The following is a 16,830-nucleotide window of genomic DNA, read 5'->3' as shown; positions in this document are numbered from 1 at the left end:
AGACCGTCCTTTGGGGGGATGTTATGATTGGGGGTTCAATCCCATCGCTCGTGATCCGTTGTCAAGATTGGAGTCGGGCATGAATTAGAAGGTAGCTGGCCCATGCCGTCGTCCAACTTATCCACGCTGAGGACGTTGATGAAGGGAAGGACTGCTTCTCATCGAGAACGAGGAATATGGGTTTATTTACAGTATTTACAGGCAGTTCATCAGTCTAGCATGACTGCGAGAGAAAATACGTCAGTCTTACACGACTGCTTGTGAGAGTGTCTCAGTCTAACATGACTGCTTAAGAAAGTGTATCGAGCATCCGCACAACAGCCGGTTATAAACACTCGGTCCTCCCCCGATTCCAAGGTGGCGGAAACGTTCGTCCAGTCATCGTAAACACGCCGCCTCTCCGCGGGACGGTTTACACACACACACACACACACACACACACACACACACACACACACACACACACACACACACACACACACACACACACACACACACACACACACACACACACACACACACACACACACACACACACACACACACACACACACACACACACACACAGGTGCATGGTCCGCAGCCGACGTCAGAGGGGCTTCGTAGAACTCGGAGCCGACTCGCGCAGTGCGTCCGGGCAGCCTTTGTCTTGCGTCTTGGTCGGCGCGTGGGAAGGGGTGTCCGACGACGTTCCCGCGGCAACTCCCCCACTCATAGCAGATCAGGTCCGCGTTGGGGAGTTCGGTAACAATAGTTGGCCCGCCGAACTCATTCAGTCACAATGGCGACAAGGCTAGAGCGCAACGGTGGCGGTTTCAGCACGAAGCATGCTTCGTCAAACGCATCCTAGCTGAAGCGGCGGAGAGTGGAGGACGCGCATTTTGTTCCCGACACAAAGTCGACTTAGTCACGCGTTGCTAGAGGTTGGCGGCGGCTTTCCAAGATGAGGTTGCCACCGCTGGCGTAAATGGCTGGCAAACTAGCACTGCAGCTGGCCGTTCTTAACAGGGGGGAGTCGAAACGACTTGAAACACCAATGTACTTCGTGGCGAATTTGGGCGTTGAATATCTCGAACCTAGTGGCAGTCTCAGGATACCGACTAAGTCGGCCTGCCTCGCGAGCACTGACCCACTTTAGTTTCGCGACAGCGACGTGCGCTTTTAGGTGTCTCATTAAATTGACTAGCGAATTTAGTTAACTAGAGAATTAATAAGGGTATTGCAGAGCTACTTATTATGCCTCCCGGCGCTAATAATATCTCGGCGAAATAGAAGACATTCTGATATCCACCACACCATTTTTTTTTTGTTTTGTTTTATGAACGTGGCGTACACGTTACCATCTGTAAAACAAAAAGGAATAACCGGCCGGGACTTGTGCTCCGGCTCGAGCTTCCGTCTCGCCGAACGCCTACGGATCTGCGTCCGTACTCATGGTGAAACTTTAATGCGAGAATGGTTCGTAAGAGCAAAAAAAAAAAAAAGAAGAAAGAACGCTCACCAGTCTTGACTCCCGACATTCAATTAGCGAAGGCTGCCAACCACTGGCAAACAGTGCTCGCGAACCGGAAGCTCCGCGAATTCGACGACGGAGCGAGACCCAGGGAAGGCGAAATGCCGAGCGCAACACCAAAGTTCCATTTCTCCCAACACACACGTGGCTCGGCTGCAAGCACAATGTAATGTTTCGCGATATAAACACGTTTCGCAATGTTTCCGCAATATCTACGCAAGATTTACTTTAAAAAAAAAAAAAAAAACGTGACTACCAGGAATCGTTTACTAGGACCGACCGGTCAGGGAGAGTCTTCGATAAAGAGTGGCTTATGGCCATCCCCATCTAAAGAAGAAAATTGATGAGAGCAATATCCGAAGAGATGAGGCACGCTGCGTTTGGTTGTGACGAGCTAGCCGGAAAGGCACTCTCACCCGATATTAGTTTATCAGCACCGCGCAGGGGGACTGGATGAAGCGTTAACAAAAGCTATATATATATATATATATATATATATATATATATATATATATATATATATATATATATATATATATATATATATATATATATATCGGGGGGCCGGAACATCGCCGCCGCACGTCGATCGACCGCGTGCAAATAAATCTGCCCGGCACATTAGGAGCGTTTGTGTGCCTCGATTTTGGAGCGCGACGGAGACTTCCCCTTTGATGGAACGCATAGGGGGAGGGGAGGGAGGAAGGGGGCCGTGGCCGAGCATAAGCCGGGGAGGAGACAATATTGCGCGGTCGCCGGCCGCGTTTACGGAGCCCTTGGCCGCGATATCTTTTCGGTAAACATTGTCTTCCTCCGTCTAGCGAGGCCCGCACGCACGCACGGCACTGCAGCGCGCTCGACATCGGCGCGTGATTTAATTAGCGCCCCAGGGAAGCTCGCGGCGAGGGGTTTGTTTTCTCTGTGCCGGTCGTCTCTTTCTTTTTCTCTCTCTCTCTCTCTTTGTGCCTGTTTCCGATCCGCGCACTTCCGAGCTTGCCTAGAGACGAAATTGAACGAGAAGCAGAAAAGGTTTTTTTTTTTTTTTTTTCCTGGCGTGCTTTGTCGCGGTGCTCTTTTCCGGCGCGTCCTCGGGCGGCTCGCCGCCTTTAGCTGCGCGCGCGTGCGTGCTTTTGGCGTCACGGCCAGAGATCGCCAATCGCGGGAGGCCCTTCCTGGTCACGTGATTTGGTCGCGCACGCATCTGGCTTGTCGTTCGGGTAGCATCGCGTTAATCTTCGTATACCCCGCCTGTTTGTCTGTCCGCGCGCCAGACGGATGGGGCGTCGTCGGTATGTGTAGCCCCCTTTTTTGGGGGGGATTTCTTTTTTTCTTTTCTCATTCTGTTCTTTCTCCCATGGTGTGCCCGAGCGCTCTCTCGCCGGTGTTTCGTAACGCGTCGAGCTGTTACTCATAACGATTGCATGCAGCGCCGGTTGCGTCATGCGTGCCGCCCCCATCCTCCACCCTGCATAGATTTCTGTCCACTACTCTATTTTTTTTTTTGGATACTAGGAAGGAGCTAGCGTGTTTGTTGCGTCACGAACTGCTACAGGCACCGTGCATGGTGCTTTACGCGTACTCATTTGCTATGTTACGTTACGTCGCCGATGAAGCTATGCTTGCTCATCCGTGTACGCCGCTCTTAGCTGATGGGAATGAACAAGCTCGAGACGGTTTCGAAAACGCTGATCTGGCTTCTAGTTTCGAAGAGGATGACGTCAGCGTGTTACGTGGCAAGTGATGAGGATCAAGCGGTGATTAGTGGCGATTGAATGGTGTTATAGCAGTTGCGAGCAGAAGGAGTTGAGGGTCGCCTGGCCGTAGTTTGCACCATAAGCAGACGATCCGAATAAATCGGCGCGTCCATCTTCCTGCGCTTTTGGGCAACCTCCTAGCAAAAATTAGCGTTGTGAATTCACGCAACGTTGCTTCAGACGCTTTCAGGCGACCTGACAAGTCGTTTGATAGTAAATTGAAACTTGGGTCCTTTCTTAAAACTTTAATAACCTTAATTTTTTTGTATTTTAATAGATTTTGTTGAAACAGTATTAAAAGAAGAATCCCAAGTGTCTCGAGGATATTCTCTTTCTTTTCTTGTATTTGTTTGCGTCGGTCTCTAGCCATCGGTTTTTTTCTTATATCTTTGCGTCCAAAATGCGGTTGCAGTTTCTTGTGAAATAAAGCCTGCATGCATTCATTTAACCATATTATGGCGCTTGGAAAACTTCGCGATGAACAAAAGAGAAAAAAAAATGATAAAGTGCGCAATAAGGAAAACCGAATAATTGTTACTGCGCGTGGCATCTCCGCGTTAACCCAATTTCTGCCGTCTTTACTGACTTCAGAGTTGCTGCATAAGAGCTGTGCGTAATCGGCCGAACACGTATTCGTTGGGAAGCAAACAGCGGGAAGACAAAAAGAGATCGTTCTTCTTTTCTCTACTTAATTGACGAGGGCACAAAGTCAAGCCTTCGCCCGTGAAGATCAGCGCATTCGAGCTCGGAAAACCGTACGAAAGTGACAGGAGATCAAGGGCTGCTCGAACAAATTGGTCCAGACTGCCGGTAGCCCCGAGCACGCATCGAAAATGAGGAGGGGAAGTCATTTGTCATCAGAACGAACGACTTTGCCGGCCCGTGCACCTCTTGTTTCACTCAAAAGCGGCATCGCGTGTCGAATCAATGGAGCGGACGTTTCGTGCAGCGTCGCGAGGCCTAGTTTGAGCCCACCTTTCGTCGTTGTCCATAACCCCCTTTGACACGCGGTTTCGGTTCCTGCCCGACCGCGGCTCGCTTGTAGTTCCGCGAGCGACAGCCAGAAGGCGCCAGCATACGGAGCGCCGTCCTAACGCCGCCTGGCGGCGGTGGTGCGAGATTCCTCTCGCCTGTCAGCAGCGCGTGCGTCGGTCCGGCATCGGTCGACGCGGTTGTTGGCGGTTGGTCGTGGTGTATCTAAGCGGCGCTCCGCCGAGCCGCCTGCTGATTACCTCCCCGATTTTCTTCGGCGCCGGCGAAGCGGCTGCGGTGTGTTAGTAGCGGCAAACCAGCGCGTTCGGGTTGCGGGCCCGCAGCCTACAGCGGACGCAGTGTGCATCAAACGGGAAGAGAAATCAAAAGGGGGAGTTTGCGTGCCGCTCGGGCGATCGTCAAGCTCCTCTCTCTCGTGTACGGCGTCTTCTTCGTCTGCGAAGCGTGAACGTTGCCGTGTCGCCCGCCGTCCCAGCGCCGGGGCTGCCCAAGGAAAAGGCCTCGCCGGCGACGCATCGGTCCGTCGTCGCCAAGTGGTGCTGCTGCCGCCGCCGCCGCTGCTGCTGCTGGAATCGGGGTAACACAACACGTTCGGGCGTCGATCGATAGTTGAAGGCAAGTCACTCGCCGCCGCCGCTAGCGACCATGGAGGTTTTCCCCGCCTCGTTCCCCCTCTCCTCCATGTGCGTGTGTGTGTGTGTGTGTGTGCGACGCGATTTTTTTGCGTTTACGTCCGAGGCTGCCTCTCTCTCTCTCTCTTCCCCGGTGTCTCGAGACCTCCTCATGGCCTCCGGGCAGGTTGATGGGAGCGGAAAGCAATTCTCCCTTCTTTTTTTTTCGGCCGGCACCCGCTGGACGCACCTAACCCACCTGACCCCGTGACCTCGCGGCTCCCGCAATCGTGCCGCCGCGTCTCCCTGCGCGCCGTGCGGCGAAGCCTAGTCCCATCCCCACCCGCCGGGAAATTATTGTGCGGTGAAGCCGCCCTGTCAGGAGCCGGCCCCTAGGGGCCGCGACTCTGCACAGGTGTGCGGTTCATTTCTTTGCGCTTTGTTTGTTTTTGTTTTTTCTCGATCGGAAGTCGCGGATGCGAGTTTCGCACTGCAGTCGCGTGCCCTGCTCCGAGCTGTGGTTATATTTCTCGCTTCTCGTGGCGGTTTCGATGTTGAGCTCGACATTCGGTTGCTTCGCTTCCCGACACGTCAGAGATGTCTAGCGTTCGTTCAACCTTGGCAGCCGTGTGACGATGGCCACTGTGGCCGTTGCGCCTCCGAAATTGCGACTTGTTTCCTTCCAGTCCGTTCTTTCTACTCGAGGTGACGCCCAGCTTCTTGAGTGGCCATAATTTCACGCTCGTCGAGATCGAAGCAGGGCGCGCCCGAGAACAAGTGTGGGATGTATGCTGGTATTTCGAATGGGAAAAGAAGATGTTGTACCTAAGTTGTTCGAAAGATACGACACGGTAACTCGCCCAGCACCAACTCGTTTTCAGAAGCCTTTCGTTCGTAAAAATAATTTAAAAAAAACGATTCAGATCCAACGCACATCTGTGTGGAACGAAGCTTAAGCAAAGCGGTTAATTCAATGCTTCACATCTAATGGCGATGGCTACAATTTTGTTCAGTTTCATCCTGTGAAACGTGTACTCTCGTGGAATGTTTATGTCTATCGTCAACAAAGGGTCACAACTTTATTGTCACGCACATATGTTATGTTTTTACACTCCATTTTTGACAGCAAACTCCAATTCAGGCGGATGACCATGTGTGAGACGTACATATACGCAGCGATGTTACGTGACGAAGGCGATGTATCGTGTTTGTTGAGCGAAGACTGGTGATGGCAGGTACGTGAACAGAAAAGTACGACACGTATCAAAGGAAGAGTTAGGGATTTTGTACTTTTTGTGTCACAGTGGGACAACATGCCCATTCTGGATGCTTGGCCACGAACGGGCAGACACCCAGTGACACGTACCGAATGGCTAAATCGAAGAAAGTAAAATTAAATCAAGTAATCTGTAAAATGTAATGCACCATTTTATTAACATTATCGGCATGCTTTAGAGATATCTATGAGCATACATTGTACATTCAGGTTTTAGTAGGAAGTTCGTTTTTTTTTTTGTACGCAGAACAGAGGCGCACATAAAGGGTTGTAAGAGCCACTTCGCAGATACTCTCGTATAACATTTGCATATGTCATCAGCAGCAGCACTGCAGATCATTTATATGTGCAGCCCGATGCAGGAGCATACGAGACAGCCGAGCGAGTACCAAAGCGTCGCAGTGTTTTGCTTTCGCACGTGATCATCCTCTGCGTCATGACAACACGACCTCCGCGCGCATCTCCCGACAAGCGAAACGGAAACATGCTGCAGAGAAAAAGCTATTCCGCCAAATTGCGTAGGGCGCTCTGAAGGATTGCCAGTATTTTTTCCAAACTTTCGAGGTCGACGAACTTCACCTGACAGAACGAAGAAAGAAATGTTGCCACGAGCGAACCCTTTAAGTGTACTACCCGAACAAGACCGCGGTAGCCAGAACTGAGCGCATGGCATCGGGGTTCACGCTGAACCAATGGTACAAGGTGTCGTCGCACAGTTGCTCGTGCCTTCTCTGCTCTCGGTCGATCCCGCAGACGCCTCCGTAAGACCAGTAGTCCTTGTTTTCGGCATTGTTTGCTTCCACGCTCGTTCGCATCATCTGTCCGCGGAAAGGCTGCTTCGAATGGACCTCGAGAGCCGAAGAAGGGCCACAGAAGACTTCAACGAGAGCAGCGCTTGTTTAGCAGCGCACGCTGTCTGTTTTTTTTTTTTTTTTTTTTCACCGTCTTCTTTGCAACGTCCGAAGTGTTGGGCGGCTAGTGCATCCGAGATGCGAGCGCATTCCTTGGCGAGAGCCCCAGGACCTTCCATTGAGGAAGTACTGAAACACGTTTCCGAAGTTGTCGAAAGTCTACCACGTACGCTTCTCGCACGCTTAATGATGACACTTAGCGAGCGTGAAGCTTGGGAAACGCACGCTTGATTTCAACACTACAGTTGGTCTCGAACCGCCGGGGAGCTGGCGTAGTCTGGTTTGTTGATCGCAGAGCTTCGGGCGGCCGTCGTCCTTCAGCCCCCCGCGGAGGCCCCGCGAAGAGCTAAGGCATGTTCCATTCGTCGGCGGGGGGGGAGTATCAGTCGTGTCGAGTGCTCTTCAAAGCTTGACACGGCACGAGGGGGCGTGGTGAGGGAGTCGTCCGCTCTTACTAATCCGAAATAGGGATTAGTAAGAGGCGATTGGAGGATTGGTGGAAAAAAAGTGGGGAAACGACAGAAAGCGGAGACGTACAAAAGCACAGTTCGCAATAGGGGATCAGAAAATTTGATTGTAGGAGTTCATAGCGTTTTTTTTTTTTATTGTTTAACCTGGGTAGGACATAAGGCAGTATAATAGCAAGAGCTTGGTGGCGCAACCCACCGCCCCGTTCCAAAGGGGACGCTCGTAACATCCATCCCGCTGCTGCTGCGGCTTCGCTCACTCGCGTGTTGGGACCTGATCCTCTCAGTGCCCGCATATGTGCGCCTTCTGCGAACGCCGTGCTTGATATCGATGGCGTGATCTCGGCCCACACGTAGGCGTCGTGTACACACTGTTTCTCTATGTATAACGAAGCGGTTAATTGTAGTGGAGGTTGACGTCATTCACCCTCGCTGCAGTGTCGCGCCGACGCACGCGTCATCGGAGCGCATCCTTCCGAATATCCGTCGGCAAATAATGCCTCGCGGCTTCCACCTCTCTCTCGCATCGGTGTGAGAAAAAAAAAAAAAAGGATACCGTAGTGATCTTGAAGGTCTTGCGATTCCAGGCGGGTATGCTGCAACACGAAGATGAGTGTATGTATGTTACGATTTACAGCTGCGGCGCGTCGTCCAGGAAGTTCGGATGAATGAACGAAAACTTTCTTAATGACGAAAGGTGCCGCGAGGTAAACGTGAAGTACAAGGCGCTAAGTTTCACTGTTTCGGGCGTTCCGTTGAATATGCTCCCGTGTTTGGGTATTCTCTTAATGTACTTAGTTAGAGGGCCACGTTGTCGTATCACCGTGCGATAAGCCTTTCACTCCAGTGATGCTTACGCTTGCCTAAGTATACAGTGCTTGCGCTTACCGTATACCGTAGACGTGTGCGAATATCCAAAACTTTAGAATGACGAATCGAATGTCGTCCCGTTTAATTTGGTCGTCGAATCGAATAGTCACCATTCGCAAATGCGAATAGTTTTATAGTACTCCAACACGTTAACTGTGCGACAGATTTCACCCCTGTCGTCATGGTAGACATAAAACAAGAGATGTTGAGTAGTGGGAGCCCGTGAAGTCGCTGAGGTAGCCCGACTGTTCCTTCTAAACTGCGATCATTCGCGCTTTCCCAAGAGTCATGGGTATATGCGAACGAACTGTTTAGTTGTGCTCAATACTTTATTTGTGCATTTCAATATTTGATTCGCTTCTGGCAGTATTCGATTCGTATTCCACCCGGTCTAAAAAAAAAATGTAATTTCATTTTGTGTGCCGTTGGTATACAGCCGATACGGAAGTGTGGCGCAGCTAAACCTCTCTACCACTGTTCAGTCTGGTTTCCTTGTTTGCGCTGAGTGAAATGTAAATACGGGCTATACGAGAGTATTGCCATACGCGCGAGCTTTTGCTACGCGACACCCCCGCGGGTATGTAATGCCCAGTAATGACCACTGGGGCGTTCGAGGGTAAATAAAAGACGAGATCACGTCTAAGGCAGCATTCGCACCGACGAGCTGCACTGATTGCGCAGCAAAGTTGGTCATCAAGCAACGGTCGCAAATTGTCGCTGACCGCGTTCTTTTAAGCGGCGCGACTGGAGTCGCAAAGCTGCTCGACCGATTCGCCCTTGCTAAAGTCACTATAAAAGTTTCTGTTGACCTTTTTTGTAATCCGTACACTGATGATTTGATAGTAAAGAGCTATTTTCGCAAAATGTCGCCGTCGTCACTTTAGTCCAGTATTTTTTTTCCTCTTCAGCGTGGGCTATGCCGAGGCGCCTTCGCCGCGTCTCCCGGGCTCAATACAGGCCAGCCCTTACCGTGACGTCACATTACAAAACGTGCGAAATGACCGGCGGTATCGAGATAGGCTTGTAATTAATTCATTCACTTTTGCAACATTCAGCAAACTTTCTGCTGAAGTGCAAATGTTATTATCGTATTGGAATTTAGGATATTCGCACTTAATACATTACTCCCCTCTTCATTTTCTCATAGCGTGTATACGCTCCATTTTTACAGTTACGGTACAGTTGTTGGCTTGTCGGAACAGCAAACGACTGAGCGGGGAAGGAGTTCATTTCGCTGGTCTTAGCTAGAAACCAGACTCATCTTTTCTTGCGCAACGTCTATTTGCAAATCGTCAGCGGTCTTCAATAGCCTGTCTGAAGCGTGGGCGATTAGCACCATGCATATAGGGTCTGGTGTATCACCCACGTGCGGAGCGCTCCCAGCGCCGGCGCTAGCGCGCTAACCCGCGCATCCCGTCGGGTTTTTGAATTCGGGAATCGCCGAAAAAGCCAACCTTGAGGAGGAGCCCCCCCCCCCCCCCCCCCCCCCCTCAGCGCGTTTTCTCGGCCGAAACCGCGAAAATATCTACTCGGGAAGAGAAGCGGCGCCCGCGAACGCGAAAGAGGCGTCGAGCAGCGTGCTCTCTCTCTCTCTCTCTCTTCCCGACACCCTCGCCCTCGTTTCCTCCGTTTCGTTGCATTAAGCATTCGCGAGAATCGTCTGGTCACACGCCGCCGCGCGGTCTGACTCAAGCCCTATTCCGAGCGAGCGAGGCTCGGCGGTGTAAGTAATGCGAGGCTTTCCATAAATGTGTAAACGCCCGAACCCCGGAGGCGGACGGCGCGCTCTGTACACCTGCGAGGTGCGGCCGCGGCGCGTGTGGCGTGCGCTGTTCGCACTGGAACCCCTTTCCGCCTGCCCCCCCTCCCCCTCATTCGCCACCCCAAACCTTCTATTTGTGGGTGTTTTTGTAGCGAAATGGCGACCAGTTCAAGCTACTTGCAGTGCGTTTCAGAACCTCGGATTCAGCCCTCTATTCGAGAACGTTCTTGTACTTCTTCTTCTTAACCAGTTAACTCTAGCGCTAGCGTCTGGGGGAGCTGCCGCCTTGGCGATTCATCCATCATGGAAATGATGGTTAGTATACATTGATTTGCCAGGACATCGTCCTTCTGGCTGCTAACGGATTCGCGGTATCTTCTCTTTTTTTTTCAAACTGACGCATGTTCAATGTAACATTGCGTTATAACGAAGGCAACAATTCGCAAAAGCTTGTGCGTTTAGAAAAGTGTTATTGCTTGGAAGTTTAGAAACACGAAGCTTAATATATATATATGTATATATATATATATATATATATATATATATATATATATATATATATATATACGCACGAAGAAGAATATAGTCAAATCCGCGTACTGCCCGTTATGCCCCCCCCCCCCCCCCCTTCCTGGTATAGCTGAACGATCGCAGCGCCAGACTTTCCCCTAGTAATTTTAGTAGGAAACTCGTGCTTTTACGCTACTTGCGACACCGTATCAGAACCGATACTCTATGGAAGTAAAGAATGGCACGGCGCTGTGCTGCGGCATTCTTCTGGGCGTCCGAGTGTTGAAAATGACCCACTTTGCCTTGTAAAATAGGTAGTGCTTTAACAGTTTTGTATCTGCACATGCGAACAACTGAGGGGATTCAATATTTATTTGCGTTTGCAGACGAGAACGTTACCGAGTAAAGTTTATGCGCTAAAGAGTAGTGCTTGTTTAAAGCTGACTTCTCCACACTAAAAGAGCTCTGAGAAAAGAGAGAGAGAGAGAATAATTGAAGTGACGACTCTAGGCCTATTGGGGGAAGTGGGCAAGGGGAAGGGATTACGTATAGGCTCACTGGGGTAAACTTGGCATGCGATGTTCCTTGGTGAGTTGAGTGTCTCTTTGACTATGGCCCGTGGCAAACGATGTCACCTCCTTAGGCCGGTACGTATCCCGAGTGTCGCGAGTGCTTCACATTGCCACGCGAGGTGATGGACATTTGGAGGTTACCTCCCTTAAATATGCATGGCATTCCACTTGAGGATGTGATTGCGGGCGGTGGCGGTCATTACGCTGCCGCCGCCACTGCCGTAAGACGACGGTGTCGTTTGTCGTGGCGTACGCTGCGCTTGCCTTGTTTATACGGACTAGAGAAAGTAAGTTTGCGTTGAGTGGGTGTGGATGTGACTGTATTTAGATGTATTTCAGTCAACCAGTCAGTTAATGTGTCCAAGACGCTTGCTATACTTTTTAGCACATTTTTAAAGGCGAAGATAATATTAAGTAAACAGTATAAAGTGCCCCTTAATGCTGATTTTTCCACACTGGAAATCATAGAGAGGAGAAGACTGTTTCGGGGATTACTGTTGGTCTGCAATCGAATGTTTGTATGTTGGAAAATTTCACTCTTTAAATCTATCAGTCTGCCAATCACTCGACGTTTCTAAGAAGCCTCCAATTCCCCCCCCCCTTTTTTTTTTGCACGTTTTAAATATTAAAAGTAACATTGCTGGTCAGTTAAAGGTTAATTCTTAAAGCTGACTTCTCCCCACTGGCCGTCGCTAAGAGGAGAAGCCTGCTCCGAGGATTACTTTTGGCGTGCAGGAAACTGTTTGTATATTCGCAGTACTTCGGTTATTGGATCGATCAATCAATCAGTCGTTCATCCAGTGTGTCGAAGACCCCTCCAAGGCTTTTTCGCATATTTCATGGGCAGATGTGGCACCGATTAAGCAGTGAACGGTAGCGTTCCTGGCAGCTCACTTCTCCACACTGGCGAGAACCTAGAGGAGAAGCCTGTTTCGGGGATTCTTTTTATTCTGCGGCCGAGTGTCTATTGCAAGCATTTCAGTTAATAAGTCAATCAGTCAGTCAAGCAATCAATGTTTCTGAGGTGCTTCTAAATGTTGTTCGTATATTTTAAGGGCAAAAAAAAAAAGGAAGAAACATTTAGAGGACTACCACCGCACCGCGTGAAATTGCGAGACTGACTTCACATCCCCCTCGACTTGCAACTGCCTGCCAGACCGCTAGGTATGCGTTTTAAAACTGCTACGTTGCAATATTAACTATACTCTACAGAAATTTATGTGGTTGCTAACATTACAGCTTTGTCGCAAATACTTTACTTATGTATACCATCGCTTTTCAACAAAGTGCTAAGCTCAAGCTAGATGTATTGCAGCTGGCCTTTAACTATTTATGGTCAAATGAATTTTGTAGGAATACAATTCTTCACAGGAAATATTTAGCGCAACTAAAAACGAAAGCCGAAATTAACCCCGGAATTCAAAGTGTCAGCAATCCTAATTACATAATTGATGTAGACTTTGTGCTAGAAATTATTGGCCCTGTCTGAAATTTAGAAAACCCACACGCCGCAGTATGCTGTTGCCCATAAGTTGTGTGAAATGTCTTAGGCACGACATGATAGGCAGAAATGTTGGGCTGCAATATATTTAGTAAATCCTGATTATTTAAAGCAGGCTTAGTGGCTAATTGTCGCCGCCCTGTCTAAAGGGGATGTCATTAGAAATCATCATCGTCACCCTTCCATGTTTGTGTCTTCGTTACCGCGGTATTCTGTGAATGGTAATTACGCATACTGAAATGCTAAAACTTTAATGGTGCTGCACGCGGAAGCACGTGTAAGCTGTCGCTTCAGTTGCAGCTGACCATAATGAACGGTGGAGCTTGCATTTATCAGTTTATTTGTTTGTAGGCCCTGCAATCTCAGCGCACTAATTTCAGCACGACGTGGAACACGGAAATAAACATAATCTCGATCCTAGCTCTTTTTTTTTTTTAAAAAAAGAGATTCCTGACGTTTCGAGGCCGATTCTTCCTCAGGTGTGGCCATAATGGTTCGTCGCAGAGACAGCACTTGCAAACTTTTGTTGCTGCTTCCGGTGCTGTCGCCGAAGGCCGTGGACACAGAATAGCTTCCCAAACGACCTATTGATGCTTCTAGGAGTATTTTGAATGTGCCACGATTCGAGGTAGATTTTGCTTATGGCGTTCAAAAAATTAAAAAAAAATTACGTCGAAATAAAACTTCGAGACAAATTGTAGGCACGATATTGCGTTTAGATAGCGCGGTAGAGACCCGTATGCGAAATGAAGCAAAATCAAATCAATTACGTAGAGCAGTGTGTAACCACAAAACGAAGGTGTCAGAATCGTGGTATTCGGCACTGACATTGTTAGAGGCATGATGCAAACATTGTTTTTTTATGCAAGGGCGTTGTGTCTGGCTAGGTCGTTCTTGCTTCCTCTCTAGTGGTTTAGCGGAAGTCTTGTCAACTGCCAGCGCTCATCTAAATGCAAGCGGAACGGGAGAGAAAAAAAAATAACGTTTTTAGAAACTTAGGTTAAAGTCGGGGAAAGCAATTCCACCGCTGGCCTCGTCTTGCTGCTAGACAATGAAGCATATTCACTATGTAGGACAGGCCAAGGATTTGGTGGATAAAAGGTTAAAAAACAACAACACACACACGCACACACACAACTTCAAGCAGCAGCAAAAAATATTACGAAAGAGCAAGCGGAGTGCGTTTGTGCGATTGCACATGTAAAAAAAAAGTTAGAGGAGTCCGTGTCTGTCTTCTGTCTGTGTCAAACAGGCAGAGGGAGCAGGGGGTGGGTGGTATTTTAGGGGGTGGTTTTAACGATTACAGAAATCTGAAAGACAGCGAAACTAGAAAGTGACTGGGCTTATGGGAAATCACAAACATCAGAGCAAGTGAGTGTAGGGAACTGGTGACCATATCTATAGCTCTAACTGTGCGTCATTTTTCTTCTTCGATAATTTGACTTAAAGGTTATCTTCGTTCTTTTCGGCCCAATGTTCAGCTTTGTACCCTGTGGCTCCCTGTCGAAAATGTGGGACCCAACGCCCGCGTTTTCGCTGGGGCCGCCTGCACAGGCTCGGCAACCGCAGCTTCTTGGTTAAGCCACTTCGACTGTGAAATCAAGTGGTTGCGTTTCATCTATTTACTTAAGTATTTTGTTCCCATCACTGCTGTTGTACGGGACGAAGCCACGTTTGCTTTGTGCTTGTTCTGCGATTTTGTGATCAGTTGAAGTTGAAACGATAACCGTAGTGCGCGTATCAGTCCAGTGTAGAGATGTAAAATTTCATGATATTGTGAGGGGCGTGAAAAAAATAAGGTAATTGCGCACAGAGCTATGAAAACCCCGACACATTTATTTCTCTATCACTGAAAAGAATATAATTGTTATATTATTGCATCACAGGAGTCCCAACAGAGCTTCCGGGTTCAATATCTAGGCACGGTTTCACGTCAAGGCATTGATTTCACACAAAAGCGTCAAGACTGTCATTTCATCAGTCCAGTGTAGAGATGTAAAATTTCATGATATTGTGAGGGGCGTGAAAAAAATAAGGTAATTGCGCACAGAGCTATGAAAACCCCGACACATTTATTTCTCTATCACTGAAAAGAATATAATTGTTACATTATTGCATCACAGGAGTCCCAACAGAGCTTCCGGGTTCAATATCTAGGCACGGTTTCACGTCAAGGCATTGATTTCACACAAAAGCGTCAAGACTGTCATTTGTATCAATCTCTGTCCGATTCATTGCCGCTTGACGCGTCAACGATTCGCTGTGCAGCATAAGAAGCCTTCTGGACATTGAGGTTCGAGTGCACGTACACAAGTTTGTGCACGCGATCCCCTGCGAGCCTTTCGCGTAGCTTGGTATGCACATTTTCAAACTCGGACCAGTATCTTTCGCATGCCGCAGAAGAAGGGGGGAATCTGCAGTACGCGACAGGCGAGAGGGCTCAAGGGTCGGTTGAAGCAAAGTTCTTGCCACCACGTTGATGGATCCAGGCGCTTCGCAGACTCCCCCTTTTAACCAAACCTTTAGATTCGTCGAAAGGAGTCGCATCGCAACAGAAGAATTCTGCGGGGAAGCTCTATTTATTTTAAATTAAAAAAAAATTATCCTGGTTGAAAAATAACGATAAAAAAAAGCTTTTTACCGAAATTTCCAGTGTTTTTTTTAAACCGCTTACATCTCTAGTCCAGCGCTGTGCCGCTTACGACAGACTGCAGCGTCGTTTGAAACGTCTGCTTTCCGTGCGAGTAGACGGACTCATGCATGGCGTGCTCCTCAATCGAGCGGATTCTTATTTTGCCCTCTGTTTTTTTCGCTGCTTCGAGAAGCGACGAAATCACGTCTCGTCAAAAGCACGCGTCAGGGTGGCGCCTTCAAAGCTGTCTTCTCTGCGGAGCCACCATTGCCGGGGCGGAGCCGACTTCTCAGTGAAGCGCCTCGAGCGCTTTTTTTTTTCTTTTTTTCTTTTTTTGACGGGAGTTCGGTCGTCTGCTTACAGAGAGCATGCTTGCAATTGGAGTGTCTCTTTTGCGTGTGTGCTTGTCTTGAACTCCTCGCCTCTCCCCTACTGCGGCGTCATGAAGCGTCTATTTATAGACTATTCCACCGTTGTCGCGGAGAGAGGGACACGAGGGAGCGATGGCGAGAAGGTGCGAAACTGTAGCGCGCGCTTGTCGGGAAAGAAAGGGGAAAGAAAAGAAAAAGAAAGCCGGGCGCATGCCGACGCGCCGGGTCAGTTAGGCCTAACGTGGGGCGCGGGCTGCGTGGCCTGGATCCCGGCACGGATCTGGGTCACGGGCGCAGCGCCCCTATCCTGGAAACGTTCCGTTCCCGCGTGGTCGATGCGGGACATTGTGCGCGGGGCCAGGCCTCTTCGGTGGCGTTGCCAGCATGCGCTCCTTATTGGGTCGGAGATTCGCTTTCGCTTTTCCCTCTCTCTCTCTTTTTTGTTTGTTTGGCATTGTCTTTCACGCTGCGTGCAAGGGCCTCTCCGCCCCTTCCACTCGTGTTCCTCGTTTTGCCGCTCTTTGCTGAGCTTTCTTGGCACTTTTGTATTGTGAGCTTGGGTCATGGTTGAAGACAAAGCGATATTGAGGTCATGCTTTATGGAGTTGATTTGGGGTCTCGGAGAGGCACATATGTCTTTCCACTCACTGAACTGGGTCATGCATTCTTGTAATGGAGATGCCTTCCATGTTATTTTTTTTTTGTCTTCTTTTACCTAGCTGCTACTGATTCAGCATTGCCAGTGTTCTAGTAACAAGCCGTCAAGATGTGGACTTTTTTTTGCTTGTGACGGCTGCCAATCAATTTCTTGTGAAAAGGAAAAAGAAGTTTGCATTTTGATGTCTGAGGTTAGATTTAAGGACTCATGAGATGCACTGTACTAAGTCCTGGCTGGCCCTTGTGGCATCTTTTGCGGCTGGTGCTTTGCTTTTTAACTCTTTAACTGCTCTTTAACTGGCGACATGAATGGCAGCCGAAAGGCAATAGTAAGCTTCAGCTCATTAAACCTGTCCTTGGGGAGTGGAAGACATGCTACCATCAGGAACGCTTCATTGAAGTAATTCATTGTCGACTTCGGATAGCCACA

General features: G+C 49.1%; 1 protein-coding gene across 2 annotated transcripts in view; it reads left to right on the top strand.

Moving 5' to 3' along the window:
• Rab3 (RAS oncogene family member Rab3) overlaps positions 1-16,830 on the top strand; it is an 87,506-nt gene that overhangs the window by 47,239 nt on the left and 23,437 nt on the right. Inside the window, exon 1 of one of the 2 annotated variants that reach the window (XM_075673045.1) lies at positions 4,447-4,875. The exons of the other annotated variant lie outside the window; for it this stretch is intronic. The gene's annotated coding sequence lies outside the window, so the exon portion shown is untranslated. Of the gene's footprint in view, positions 1-4,446; positions 4,876-16,830 lie in introns of those variants that run through there. 2 annotated transcript variants of the gene reach the window in all.

Source organism: Dermacentor variabilis, chromosome 10 (assembly GCF_050947875.1).
Source record: "Dermacentor variabilis isolate Ectoservices chromosome 10, ASM5094787v1, whole genome shotgun sequence".
NCBI lineage: Eukaryota > Metazoa > Arthropoda > Arachnida > Ixodida > Ixodidae > Dermacentor > Dermacentor variabilis.
The sequence above is the reverse complement of the archived record's forward strand: the minus strand, read 5'-3'. Positions and strand labels throughout refer to the sequence as shown.